Raw genomic sequence first — 14,160 nt, forward strand, 5'->3', positions numbered from 1 at the left:
AAGTGTATTTTTAAATCAGACATTTTCGAAAAGGGTTTGTTACAAATTACACATTTATATGGTTTCTCTCCCGTATGTATACTTAAATGTCCTTTCAAATTACCCTTATCCGAAAAAGCTTTTTTACAGATATCACATGTATACGGTTTCTCTCCCGTATGCAGCCGTAGGTGTCTTTTCAAAGACCATAACATAGAAAAGTTTTTGTTGCAAACACTGCAAGCGTAAGATTTCTCATTCCTACGCGACATTACATGAATTTTTAAATGTGACCGTTGAAAAAATGCTTTATTACAAATGTCACATGTATCTGGTTTCTCTTTAGCATGCACCAGTAAACGATTCTTTCAATTCCGAAGATGAGAAAAGATGACAAAATTTGTAATCATATGTTTTCTCCATTAAATGGTCAATGAGAAAATTGCGTTTTTAAACCACTTCTTTCTGCATATTAGTAGCAGGCGACATCTCTTCAATTCCAGTTTCCAAGTAAAATTTTCAGGATGAATACAATTTAAATGTCTTTGACCATATTTGGCAAAAATTAAGTTTCTTCATTAAATGAATCAAAAATGACAACTTTGAATGTCATTTTTGGAAGAATGTTTTATAACAGGGGTCATAAGAACCAAATTCCTTTTTTTTTTTGTATGTGAGTAATAATACTCGCACATATGCACTAATAAGTAATAAAAATTACAGCGTGATGAAGAATTTGTACACACATATATTGGGGAATTTATTATTTCCAGGTTCTCGATTCCATCGAGATATGTTGTATATTGAAGTTGGAATTGCGGGTCGTAGAAAAATCAAGCCTTTCTTACTGTTGCCACTCTTATTCCGAAAGATGTGATGATTTATCAGCTTTTCTCATTAGCATCTCATTAGGTTCGTGACAACACAATCTTGGAATCTAAAAGAAAGAAGAAAAAAAAAATTAATGCAGTGTTACAATCAGAGCTACTGAAAACGGCAATAATAATAAAATACTTGGTATTTATTTATTTTATTAATTAACTAAATATTTGATTAATTATAAAAAAAAAGTATGTAGAAGTCCATGGTTACTGGCTTTGATTCCGAAATATCAACAGGAATTTTGGAAAAAAGAAGAATTACACCGGAAGAAGAATTACACTCATTATGATAACTATTCGTTAAGAAAAGTTAACTAATTTTTTTTAATTTTCTCAATATATATATATATATATATATATATATATATATATATATATATATATATATATATATATATTTGTTTTGACCAATACAATTATGGATGGTATCTGTATGCAGTAGTATGATAGTAGTCATGAAGAGGATAAAGGATCACCATACAACGCCATGTTGTATGATGATCCTTTATCCTCTTCATGACTACTATCACCTCTCTGAATTTGTCGGTCGAATTCGAATATATATATATATATATATATATATATATATATATATATATATATACACAGGGTGTTGCCGAATTCGACCGACAAACTCAGAGGGGTGATAGTAGGCATCAAGAGGATTAAAAATCACCATTCAACATAGACAAACGCCATTTAGTAGGTGAACATCGCAAAAATATACGGAGTCCCAGAATTGCTGAAAACTCTAAAAAAAATTAATAAAAAATAACAAATGATGCTTCAACTATGAATTTTTTTAATTTAAAGTACATTCTTAAAAGCTTTTTATCATGAAATAACATGATGTTGTTTTCGTTATGGGGTTTTGAATAATTGAAGAAAACGAATAATTGAAGCTCTATATCGCGTAGGAAATGAATAAATCATAAATGGGGTGTCCTAAGCTTTCTCCCGATGAAGCCTTGCAAAGAAAAAAAAAATAAATAAATAAAAGGGGAACGAAAGAGCAAACAGAGGCCGGAACAAAACATTCAATCAAACCTTCAGACAAAACATTCAATCAAACCTTCAGACAAAACATTCAATCAACAAAACGAATAATGAAAATTTAAAATTAGAAGCGGATCGAATTAAACATGAACGTAAAATAGTTTTACAACGGAAACGTACGCAGAGTGTTGCAGATTCTCAATCGCAACACTCAACTTCAAACACAGAACGTGTCCACTTGGATTCTGAATGTCAAATATCGCTTTCTAACTGTAAGCAATTCATCGAAAAAAATACTCTCACATGATAACTTGAAATTTGCGAAAGCAGATTTCAATTTTTTATTTCTTTTTCTTTTTTTCCATGTAGGTAACATGCCGATTTGCTGATCCAGAAGTCGTAAATTACTGAAAACGAAAACATAGTTTAGAACCCTTATCTAAAAAAAAATTTAAAAACGTGAAGAAAAAGTTGAAACTGTAGGGAATTTTACACTCTTTGATTTGATATAAGCGTGTTGGGTGAAAACTGAGGAGTTTTTAAGATATTCAAGAAAAACTAAAATGGGCACCAGAAAGCATCGCTTCAACATTGATACGGATGTTTGCAGAAGATGTAAAATTCGAAAGATAAAATCAGAGATGTAATAGAAGGCATTAAGGAGATGAAAAATTACCATAACGGTGAAAATAGCAAAAGCAGGCATCGGGAAATCAATGTGCCTAGCTAAGAGAATGGCCCTATGAATACGAGGATTAGGAACAAAGTAGTTCAAAAAAAGAGGCCTACTCGTATGTAAAGTTTCTATGCGTTCAAGGAAAATAATTAATGTACATTGCAGAATTGATAGTCGTTAAACTTCATTCGCAAACAACATGTCAAACTTTACGAATGCAACTAAAATGAGCTGGTGCGCTATCATATTCTGGCGTACAATGGTCGGTATTCCTTCCAGTAAATCCGGAGGGAATACTAGGTACTTTGCGCCACTGAAGCATTAGAGTAGAAGATACGACCTCAAAGGTGTTCTTCGAGAATCCCGGCCCAGATGTTATTATTAAACTTGTACGTTCGACGAGAAAGTGATGTGAGGGTTTCGAATGACCAGATATTCACATTATGCGTGTAGAAGTCGCCTTCTCTGAAAGCATGTTTCATCTGAGAATGAAATTTTCGCAGAAAAGTACGTATCTTCCAGTTTAGCTTGAAGCATGCAGTGTGCGCACTCCATCCGAAGTGGGTAATCAACACCTTATTGGAATTGGACTTTCTGCAAGTGAGGAATCTGCAAAGCTCTGCGAAACTCTGTTTTTGGTATATCAGGTGTACGCACACTGCATTCTTGAGCTAGTTTTGTGAACATTCCAGTTAAAACCAGATTTCAAAATAAATAAATAAATAAATAAAATAAAATTAAAAAAAAAACACCTGAATCCCCCCCCCCAAGGAAAAGTTTCAGGATTTGAAGATGAGGGGGCAGGAGGGGAAATTATAGTTTTTCTGAATATCGACATATGCGTCATCTGTTAATCACATGATTGTTTCAAATCGGTTTAAACTGGTTTTTCAAGAAAAAAAAATTCTGGACTCGAGATGATAGCACATGATTAAAAATAAGATAAAAACATGTTAACATGAAATTTACGACAACAGATTTCAGTTTTTATATTTTATTTTAATCAGTTTTTATTTATATTTAATTAAATCATTTTACATTTATTTAATTAGACCTTAAAATGACACAAATCTCAAAATTAAGAGAATTTTTTTAACCCATTGCACTTGGAAAAAGAATTCGATTTAAAGTTAGTCACTTAATACCATAACTTGTTTCTTGTTCCAATATATATATGCGTTCCAATAAATAAATTGTTTTGAGCTCAATTCACCCGCAAAAATTAATCTACATTTTCTTAACACTCTATAGATATTTTTAGCAATCAAAATTAAATAAATAAAGCGTCAAAATGATGATCTATTAAAAACAGTAGCTGACAGGGAGCATCTGAGTGCAAAGGGTTAAATATAAATGAAATACATAGCCCAAAAATTTAAAAAACCTTGCATTTAAAATGATCACTTCTGTTTAGAGGTCGTTAGAGAATTTAAAAAATTTAATTTCCATCTAAAATTAAATAATATTTAACATTATAAGCAAATCAATCAACTAAATTTATCACTTATCTTGTTAAATATTACAATTATGCCATTATATTGTACAGCTGAAGGAAATAGTCCACAGCACTTTGAACCACGATTTCATAGTATGTCATTTGAAATGGTCCCTTGAGTACCAAATTAAAGAGTATGTATAGTATTTATATATTTTATCTAGAGATATCAAAGAAATTAATATTAAAAATTACGGAGGATTCTCATTTTGCATTTGTCAGCATTTGATTATATAAATAAGAACACTGTAAAAGACTTTTGTTGGATCTTTTCATTTACCTATACAAATGAATTTTCTGAAATAAATCCGATTTTGGTACATGCTACGGCACAGAGAGGATAATTCATCACAATGAATTTTACATACATTCAGAAGTCACTGAAGTCCCCTTTCTTAAAATCACAGATGACACGTAAAGTATACACAAATACAATACAAATGGCTTCACAATAAATTTTGTAAAAATTTCAACTTTCATAATAATGCGAATTGGATTTCATTTTTGTTATACTGCGCCAAAATAAAGATTTGGATTGACGTGAATACACTAAATTGTTAATATCGAAAATAACTTCTCACTCTATGATTATTACATTTTTTTTTCATTTGAAAGTTAGACATTTATATCTTTAAAAAAAAAAAAAACACTTTAACATTTACTCTTTAGATCTTTTGGTTTACATATGCCTATTGAGGGGGGTATTCATTTCACATTGAATATTGCAATACAAAATATAATCACAATGGGCATAAATTCATATTATATCAAATGATGAACATAAACCAACAACTGGAATATTTCCTTCCAAAGATTTTCTGAGTCTCCATATTACTCTGAAAGAATCGAACTCTCCCCCCATATAATACCTACAAAATATTTTCATCATCATACTATCTATGCTTGGAAAATAATTAAAGCTAATTCTCTATCTCTTAGATTTTCATTACAAAAACATGCAAAGATTATTTTTACGTTTTTTCCCATATTTGCACCATTATCAGCCTGACAATATGAGGATTCATCATCACATTATCAGGGAGATATACATTTTTGTCACGGTATCTCACTTAGGGGAGAGTAGTTGTGATGGCAACTCATCGTCGTGGTGAAAATAAGGTTTGAAAGTCAGAGACAACTCAACTCGTTTCGAATCATGTATAGTCAGTTTATTTTCTAACCGTATAATTTTAGCTTTGACTCGTATCAACTATGAATCCAAATATGTCTTTATGTAAATAGTTATTTATATGAGTAATTGTATTGTGAATAAAACTAGTATTTTTCCAAATTGCCTCATCAAGATGGATAAGAAAATCATGCCCAACATATCTCCCCATAATTGAATTGAACTAACTACAAAAGTTCTGCATGACATTTTTCTCCTCTCCCTCCAGTGCTCATATAAGTGGGAAAATTAAATTGTTCAATGAAGTATTAATTGACAAGAAACAAAAAGAAATTTAGCTGATCATGTTTGTGTATACATTTTTCACAAATTTAGCTGATCATATTTGTATTACATTTTTCAAATAAAATATAGGGTGTGGCCAAAAAAACTCGGAGAAAGTTATTACATCATAGAATAGAATTAATTAATTTATTCTTAATTTTTATTCATTTCCTTTTATGTACCACTCTTCCTTTTATAACATATTTTATAATGTATCTTTTAGTTTACGTATTGTTTTGGGGCTTTTTCACAATGTCAAGTAAAAGATATGCTATTTTAGAGTTGGAAAACGAACAGTATGAAATCGTTCATTTGCTTAATGAGCCTTGGAAAACAGTGTTTGATGCAATCTAACGTTTCAAAGAGCTTGGCAATGCAATGAAGGTCAAAGTTCAGGAAGTGAACAAAAAACTTTTAGTAGCCGTAAGGTTATCAAAAAGCGAGTTCAATGAAATTTGAGTTTCCACAGAAAGATAGCTCGTGAACTGGGAATAAGTGCAACGAATGGCAAAATCAGAGGTTGGACTGCAGCCTTGCAAGGCCCCAAAAGTTCAGCTTCTCACTGAAGATAACAAACTCGTGCAGCTCCAAAGATGCCAAAAAACTTTTGAAACGGAACGCAAGTCAGCTCTGAGAGAGATTCCTCTTCACTAATGAGAAGCTCTTTGCCGCCCAAAAGCCCATAGCTCTTAGAACCATAGGATCTAGTCTGTAAACGTTCCAAGCACTCCAGCAAGAATTGAACATCGCAAAAATACAAAGTCGGTCATAGTCTCTGGCGGAATTTGCGCAAGTGGCAAAACATGTCTGGTTTTTGTGGATGAGGGCATTAAAATAAATCAAAATGTCTACCAGGACTTTCTAGAAGTTTTTAAATTTCTATAGGCCAAAATGCACTTCGGCAATGTAAAGTGGGAGTTTCAACAAGACACCACACCAACTCACAAGCCCAAAAAGACAGAAGAGCGGTGCAAGTCACATTTTCTGGACGTGATATCATCTGAAAAGTGGGCACTAGTGTCGCCGCATCTGAATCTAATAATTATAGTGTATGGCCCATTTTCGAGTCTCGGGCTTGCACTGAAACATGCAAAAGTCTGGACTCTCTAAAGCAATGGCTTCGGTGGGAATGGAATAAATAAAATGTAGAAGACTTGCGGCCCATTGCTGAAAATTTCAATAAGCGTTTGCGCCTCTGCAAAAGGAGGCCACTTTGAAACAAACTAAATTTATTAATTAGTAAAAGTCTAGTCTTATTATTATTTGTTATATTTTGCTTATTTAATTATTTTTAATCAAGTTATATTAAAAATTGTTTGCTCGGGTTTTTCTGCCGCACCTATAAATATAGCGAACTAAAACTATTTGTGTTGTAAGATGCCAATATTTCACGATTTTAAAATTCAGGAACATGAAGGAAGTATAATAGAAATTGCTCTTCTTTCACAGCATTTTTTAATTTTTTTAAAGGAAAATGGGTCAATTTTTGTTCGCCGAAAAACAATAAATTTAGCAAAAACAAACAGTATTCAGCTGTAAAAAAGGATTTTTTTTCACAGTTAAAAATAATTGCAAATGGAGTTGCATTTTTAAAAGAAAAAAATTTCAAACTTTATTTAGCTGTGCAAACAGGAAAAAGGACCAGTCTTAAAAGGCGAGAAGTCCCACTGGAAACAGTATTAATCAATAGTGTTGACTTCCCACAAACTTGCACACCAGAAATTTATTTTCTTTTTTCCTACATTTTCAAATCTGGATTAATTAAAAAAAAAATGCTCTTGGATTTGACTGAACATAGAAAAAGCTAGAAAAATTAATAAATTAAATTTATTAGAGTGAAAATTTCTGATACATTTAGTTTATAATTTAAAAAAAAAAAAAAGCAAAACCGTTTGTTTGTTTTATTTTTTTATTATTGTTTCATTTTTACTTTATCTTATGCAAAGTATAGAGAAAATAAAATAATTGTGAAAATATTCGACTCGGAATTTTGAAGTATCTCCACATTTTAGACTTTCTCGAGTTCAATAAAGACATTTTTGGAAAATGTCCATCTGTTTCTGACAGAAGTAACTCAAAAATGCTTTGGACTGGATGGATAGGATTTCGTATACAGTCTTTATATCGAATTCAACACACACAGAGTTATGAAGTTAAAATTTGATACCTAGATTTAATATTGATAGGGCACACATTCATGAAATTTTGAGCCAAATTCAATTAAAGTTTGTTTGTACTTTCAGAAAAGTGTAAACAAAACAATTTGAAAATACAATGAATTTAATATATCAAAATCATGATATAATTTTGTGATTAAGACTGTAGCTTTGTGTCAGATTTTTTGCTTTGATCATTTGGGAAAAACATACCTAAAGCACAAATTTGATTTTTGAACATTACTAAAGTCACTCTAGGCATTAGTTGTCAAAACACTAACCAAGGATGACAAGATATATTCAGCAAAAATGCTAACTTCACTTCAAAGATTAATATTTCATAACTCTGCAAGGCATTCTCTGGAAAAAAAAAAAAAAAAAAACGTTTATTAAACTATACAAGAAAGTTTTGGAGTGATCATTCCTGCTGGTTTGGTGTTATCTACATAAAATTTTGATTAGTTCTGTTAATGGTGTGAAAATAAGTTTGAATTGAAAATCATAAAAATAATAATCTAAAAAGTTTAATTCACCAGGACTTACGATAAGATTTTAAAAAAATTGAATACATTAGTTTTTTTCAGATCCAGTTAGGAACATTTTTTTAAAAAAAGATTCTAATAACATAAAGATAAGGAGAGGGAAGGAAAAAAAGCTCTCCCAAATTCTACAAAGTTTTACCTTTTGTAACACGTGTTCTGCCTGCTTCCCATTTTTCCTTTAAAAGAAATTAACCCTAATCATTCAGATAAGATTATATGCCATTGTATTCCACTAATACTATTTTGCTACAATGCTTTCAATTTTGTTTTAATGCATGTACTAATTTCTCCTTAATCGAATATGTGGTGAAGAATTTTCAATTAATATCTTCAGCTAATTTCAGAAGATTGTGGTTTTAGAATTACTGTAATTAGTTTTAAATTATTTTACTGGAGTTTGAAACACCAATTAAAATGCACCTGGAATGATGCCACTTATATTATCTGATTAATACTTTTTAGTCTGAATAAATATTTAAAATTACAATAAGAAAATTATAAAGAAAAGAAAAAGATGTATTTATCATTCTGATAAATACATTAAGATATTTTAATATATAGCATACAAATATTCAATTTCAAGATTTTGCCAATCTTTAGTCATTTTTTAAACTTCTCTAAAGCCAAAAATAATTTTTAGAATGAGATAACTCTACCTGGACTAGTTATCTCAAAACTACTGTATGCCAAATAGATGAAATTCGATACAAGGCATTGGAACATACTAAGTATTGATTTCGATCATATTTTGGCAAAAATTTGTCTATGGAAAGTCTGTCCATTTGCCCACGATAATGCTAACAAGATCATTCTAAAATGTAGAATTAGATGGACGACATTAAAAAATGATTCTTTTGCAATCTAAATTTCAATTTTTCTATTCGTTCTGCCAGCCTATATACTTGCAAATAAGAAAAAAACTGGATATATGAAAATTTATATTTAAACCATGGTAAATATTTAAATGCGATATTAAAGGTTAATAGCAGATTGTTATCAAAATTATTTTTACTTTCATATCTACTTTATTTCTTAATTATTTGCTAAATAACTTTCCTCATTAACTAAAAAAAAAATTTCTTCATACATAAACTATTGAATAGATTAATCACACATAAAATATAAAATGAATACAAATTCATTAAAAAAAATTTAATTACAAATTAACTGTTCCTTTAAACAAAAGATTTCATTTATATAAAAACTGTTAATAATTATGTTAATAAAATACCTGAAAATAATTTATAGTAGCTAAAGAACATAACTTACTCAACAAATGATTTGGTGGTTGTATTCTTTCACATAAAGCTTTTAAGTGCAATCTTTTCAGTAATGTATCAGTAAGTGCCAGATCTGGAAAAAATAATGATAACTTATAAATTAACAAAAATTTGGCTCATTTAGAAAAAAAAAATAAATGACATGGCAATTGTTTCGAGAAGGCAAGTTCCTTTGCTTTCTTCTAGTATTTCTTCAAAAATATTTAAGACCAGTATTTTAATATTTTGAATGCCTTAAATAATTCTTTATATTTACAATATGCTCTATTTAAGGAATCTAAAGCGCCAGCTAGCATGGTTAAAAGTAAACAAAAAAAATTCACAATAAAATTCAAAGCCAAATCTATAATTAAAAGAATTCTTTGCTTATTCGTTCAATGAGCAAGATCTGTGGGATTTTTATGAAATCTTTAACAATACAGAAATATTTTTAGACATGATGAATTCTATAATTCTTTCTTTCTATTTCCCACAATGGCTTATGCTGTCAAAAATATATTGTTGTTAACATAAATCATTACTCTAATTTGGGAAACACAATTCATGTGCATATTATTGCATATTTTTCAAAAAAAAAAAAAAAAAAAAAAAAGAAAGAAAGAAAAAACTTGGTAGAATGTTTATGTACATTTGATATATTTCACTTTCTTTTCATTAGAAACATAATTTCATTCAACATAAAATCAAAATCAGTTCTCGCATATTTATGATTTTATTGTATGTATTATGTATGGTACTTACATTAACAGTTGTACATTTAATATTAATTGTTATTACATTAATAATAACATAGAATACTACATTAATATTTTTACATTTTATCTATCGTACTTAAATTAATATTTGTTTTTTTATTCTCTTATCATGAATTTTTTTTTAATCTTAAAAGATTAGATAAAGTTGATCTGTTGCAGATGTACTTACACAAATTATTTTGAAATAGAATTTAAATAAAAGTATTCAATTGATAATCTAATTTAAGGAATCGTATGTTTTTGAATTCATGCACATCTAGGTATTTTAGATTTTGATGAAATTTAAAATATTTTAATTTCATTAAGACATTATGACAGTAAATGGTAACCTTTTCTTAGCTCTCGTATCAGTCCACACTTTGATCATAAATAAAAGAAATGATTTAGAATAAAATAATTTGTGCACTGTTTAATTCATGAAGGATTCAATATAATATTAATAACTCATGGCTCAAAAATTATCAATATGCAAATTTATCAATTGAATCTATAGTACTTCAGTTAATTTTTGCACCGAGTATTGGGCTAATTGAATTAAACCTTTAAAACTTCTCACACAATCAAATGTACTAATAGTACATTATAAAATAGTTTTCAGCAATCAATATATTTCTTTTTTATTATAACAACTGAAAGCAATTGCCTGGAATGATATAAACTATTATTTTAATTTACAAAATAATTATTTTACAACAAATAAAAGTAACCAGAAAAATTCTTTTTAAATTATTTCTTTCTTAAAATATGTAAAAAGAATGAACATATTTATATCATTTACACAAGAAAATGAACACAAACACATGTTTTTTAATCCCAAATCAAAGAATAATTAGTCAGTATTAATGTCTAATAATATAATTTGCAAAATTTCTGATCATAGCAGGCTATCAATATACATAGTAAATTAAACCATGATTTTTATAAAATAATGGTGGAATAGTCAAAAATTTCGTAATATAGCACGGAAATTCACCAACCTATGAACGTACTTCTAAACTACAAAAAAAGAAAACAATCATCTGTTTACACAGTTTATACAAAGTCTACAGGAGGAAAATCATATTTCCGCCAACAAATCGCTAATGCTTCATCATTAACTAATAAGTACCTAAACTATTTTGTTATAATTAATCATAAGAAAACTAAGTTCCAACTTTATGATACTACGGAATACTAATGTTCTATTTTCTAATTACATATATTAATTTTTCTCAAAAGATCTTTTTAATAGCAAGTGTTGCTTGATATTAAGTCTGTAAATTAAATTTACATTATAACAGGGTATATTTAGAGAATGCAATTGAAAATAGTAAAATCCTCAAATTTATCAGTATGTACAATAATACTAGTTTTCCTGAGATTAAAACATTAATCATTTCTATATCTGAACAAAAATTTAATAAAGATGGTAGGTTGCACAATGTGAATAGAAAATAAATTATGCAATATGAATGAAATAGGCAATTTTCAAAAACGGAACTGTATAAAAAAAAATAGAACAGCTGAATATTTCACTAATGAAGAATTGGTATAAAATAAAAATGGCTTGAATGCCCATAAAATTCAGCTAATTTATTAAAATCATTCTGTAAGATATCCACTCCTAGCAGCTGGCCTAAATATCTTATTACTCATTGCAAGAATGAACAAATCCAAGAGATAGCAATCACATATATTCATAATTAAAGTTAGTTACAAATGTGCTAAATAAAGAAACAATATGAGGTAATATACAGCAATATTTCAGAATAATGAAGCAGCATTTTTTCTATTGCCACAATAATTTGAAACATATATATCTTTAATTTCAACTATACCATATAAAGTAATGATAAAAAGTAATGTCTTGAAATTCATATCCCATGTTCATGAAATTTTCAACAAAAACCACTTAAATTAACCAAAATAATAATAAGAAAATAATATAAGTTTAGACATTCAAATTTCATATTATAATAGAAGACATTTATCATAATCTCATTAGTCTCCAAAGAATTTATTTACCAAAAGAGTAAAAGCAGCTTGATATTAATTAGGTTTTATAATAGTGAAAGAAATGTAAAAAATATGCAAACTGTAAATACAAAATATTTTGTTTTCTGTCCAATTATCATCTTCCAATGAATGTATAATGGAATAGAAGTCATTAACTATACAAGTTTCAATATTTTGATGAAATGTTTAAAAATACTTAAATTCGCTATATAATATATGAGCGATTACTGAAAAAAGCATTATTTTTCTTAAATGTGACATTCTGAGCTGCAACTTTAAGGCATTTAACAAATAAAATCCAAATGATAAAAGAAAAAGTACTTTGCTTCATTCATTTTCATTAACATGGTACTTTTCATGTTCACTAGAGATGACAAATTCAAATTACCTATACTGCATTAAATAGTTTTTGATTAATTATAGCAGAATCTGTATTATTTATATGAAAATAAAACTTTCATGAAAGAAGCAGTCTATTTTTAAGTAAAATCATGAAAAATTTAAAGGCATAAAAAAAAAAGAGTGCAAAAAGGGGGAAAAAACACTAGTCAATAAAATGTTTTGCATTTTACTGATACCCTTTATATGCAAATTATTCACAGTAAAATTTAAAATATTTCCCTTTTATTTCTTAATCTGAAAAATAATACACCGTAAAAAAAATAAATATAACTTTCATAAAAAAAAAAATTATAATCTGATATAAATTTTGCAGTATTGACAATATATGTTTTATAATTTAATAATACACTCTTGCAAATGTATATTTGTTATATTAAATATCTGCCACATACACATTTATCGCATAAAAAATTAAAATGCTTAGAAAATAAAATGGTAGCTCATGTATAATCCTTATTATTTGATCATGGATTTTTCTTTCTTTGTATATCATCAAAACAGAGGTGAAAATGAGTAAAGATGTGTCAATTAGAGAACTAGTTTCATTAATTTGATATTATTATGTTTCTTGAATATAGTATTTAACTGGTCGAGGATATAGAAAGATCAAAAAATCTTTTGCATTAAAAAATATTGAAAATCTGAATCAATGAAAAAACATGGAATAACCCTTAAAATTAATTTGCTAATGATTATCCTGAAAACCAATTAGTTTACTTTTTCATAGAAACAGTGAAATTGGATAATTAAAAGCGTTTTCCCATAATTTTATTTTTTATTTAACATGGAAAGATCTAATTGTTCGTGAAGGTTTTAAGAACAAGACTATACACAATGGTTTCATTTTCTAGTATGATAAAAATCATAGAGCTAAACAACAAGGGGGAGGATAGAGACACTTGAAATCTACAGTTTCAGGAATACTGAATTTTACAGCATTTCATTTCACGTATTACACATTTGATATAGCCTTCCAATAAGTTTTTTTCAATTTACTGATTTGTTTAATAATTTTTAAAATCAACTAGCATAGATATCCATAACAATATTGTTATGACTCGGAACTCTACTTTCGGTTTGATCGATTAATTTTTGCAAAACACAAGACAGAGAATTTCATGAGACTATTTACATAATTATGTCAGAAACTGATCAGAATATTTATAAATGAAGTAGAATTGAAATTAATCAAATGATCCGTACATCAAAGAAATAAAATAACATAACGTAAAAATTCTTTTTTAAGAAAACACACCATATGGAGACTCGTTAACCGGAGGACGCTTGAACCCCCCTACTAGAAGTTCTAAGGGAGGGAAGTAGCACTGGAGGAAGGGTTTCATTCCGGTAGTCTTGGAAATGGGAGAATAGATGTATGGTTGCTTACGGAAAAGCTTTTTTGCGCCAAAAGGTGAAAATTTATTTACACGCCAAGAATGAAGAGCATTTTTAAAATGCATAGGGTTGAATGTGGACGACTGTCGGTCGGATCTATTAAGAAGGGAGACTTTATTTATGCACGAACTTTCTTAATAAAGGATAATACCGTG

The 14,160-nt window shown here is 28.6% G+C and overlaps 1 long non-coding RNA gene across 3 annotated transcripts; it reads right to left on the bottom strand.

Annotated features, from left to right (window-relative positions):
• Nucleotides 1–249: 249 nt before the first annotated feature.
• On the bottom strand, nucleotides 250–13,958 carry LOC129987420 (uncharacterized). 3 transcript variants are annotated; one of them, XR_008785578.1, is made up of 3 exons: nucleotides 13,866–13,958; nucleotides 9,448–9,531; nucleotides 250–916 (listed from the first exon to the last, which is right to left on the bottom strand). It is a non-coding gene; the product is annotated as an uncharacterized LOC129987420 (long non-coding RNA). The 3 variants fall into 3 exon arrangements; XR_008785579.1 differs by having other exon boundaries at nucleotides 13,814–13,879; XR_008785580.1 differs by lacking the exon at nucleotides 13,866–13,958 and adding an exon at nucleotides 13,743–13,865.
• Nucleotides 13,959–14,160: the final 202 nt, after the last annotated feature.

Source organism: Argiope bruennichi, chromosome 10, assembly GCF_947563725.1.
Source record: "Argiope bruennichi chromosome 10, qqArgBrue1.1, whole genome shotgun sequence".
NCBI classification, from domain to species: domain Eukaryota; kingdom Metazoa; phylum Arthropoda; class Arachnida; order Araneae; family Araneidae; genus Argiope; species Argiope bruennichi.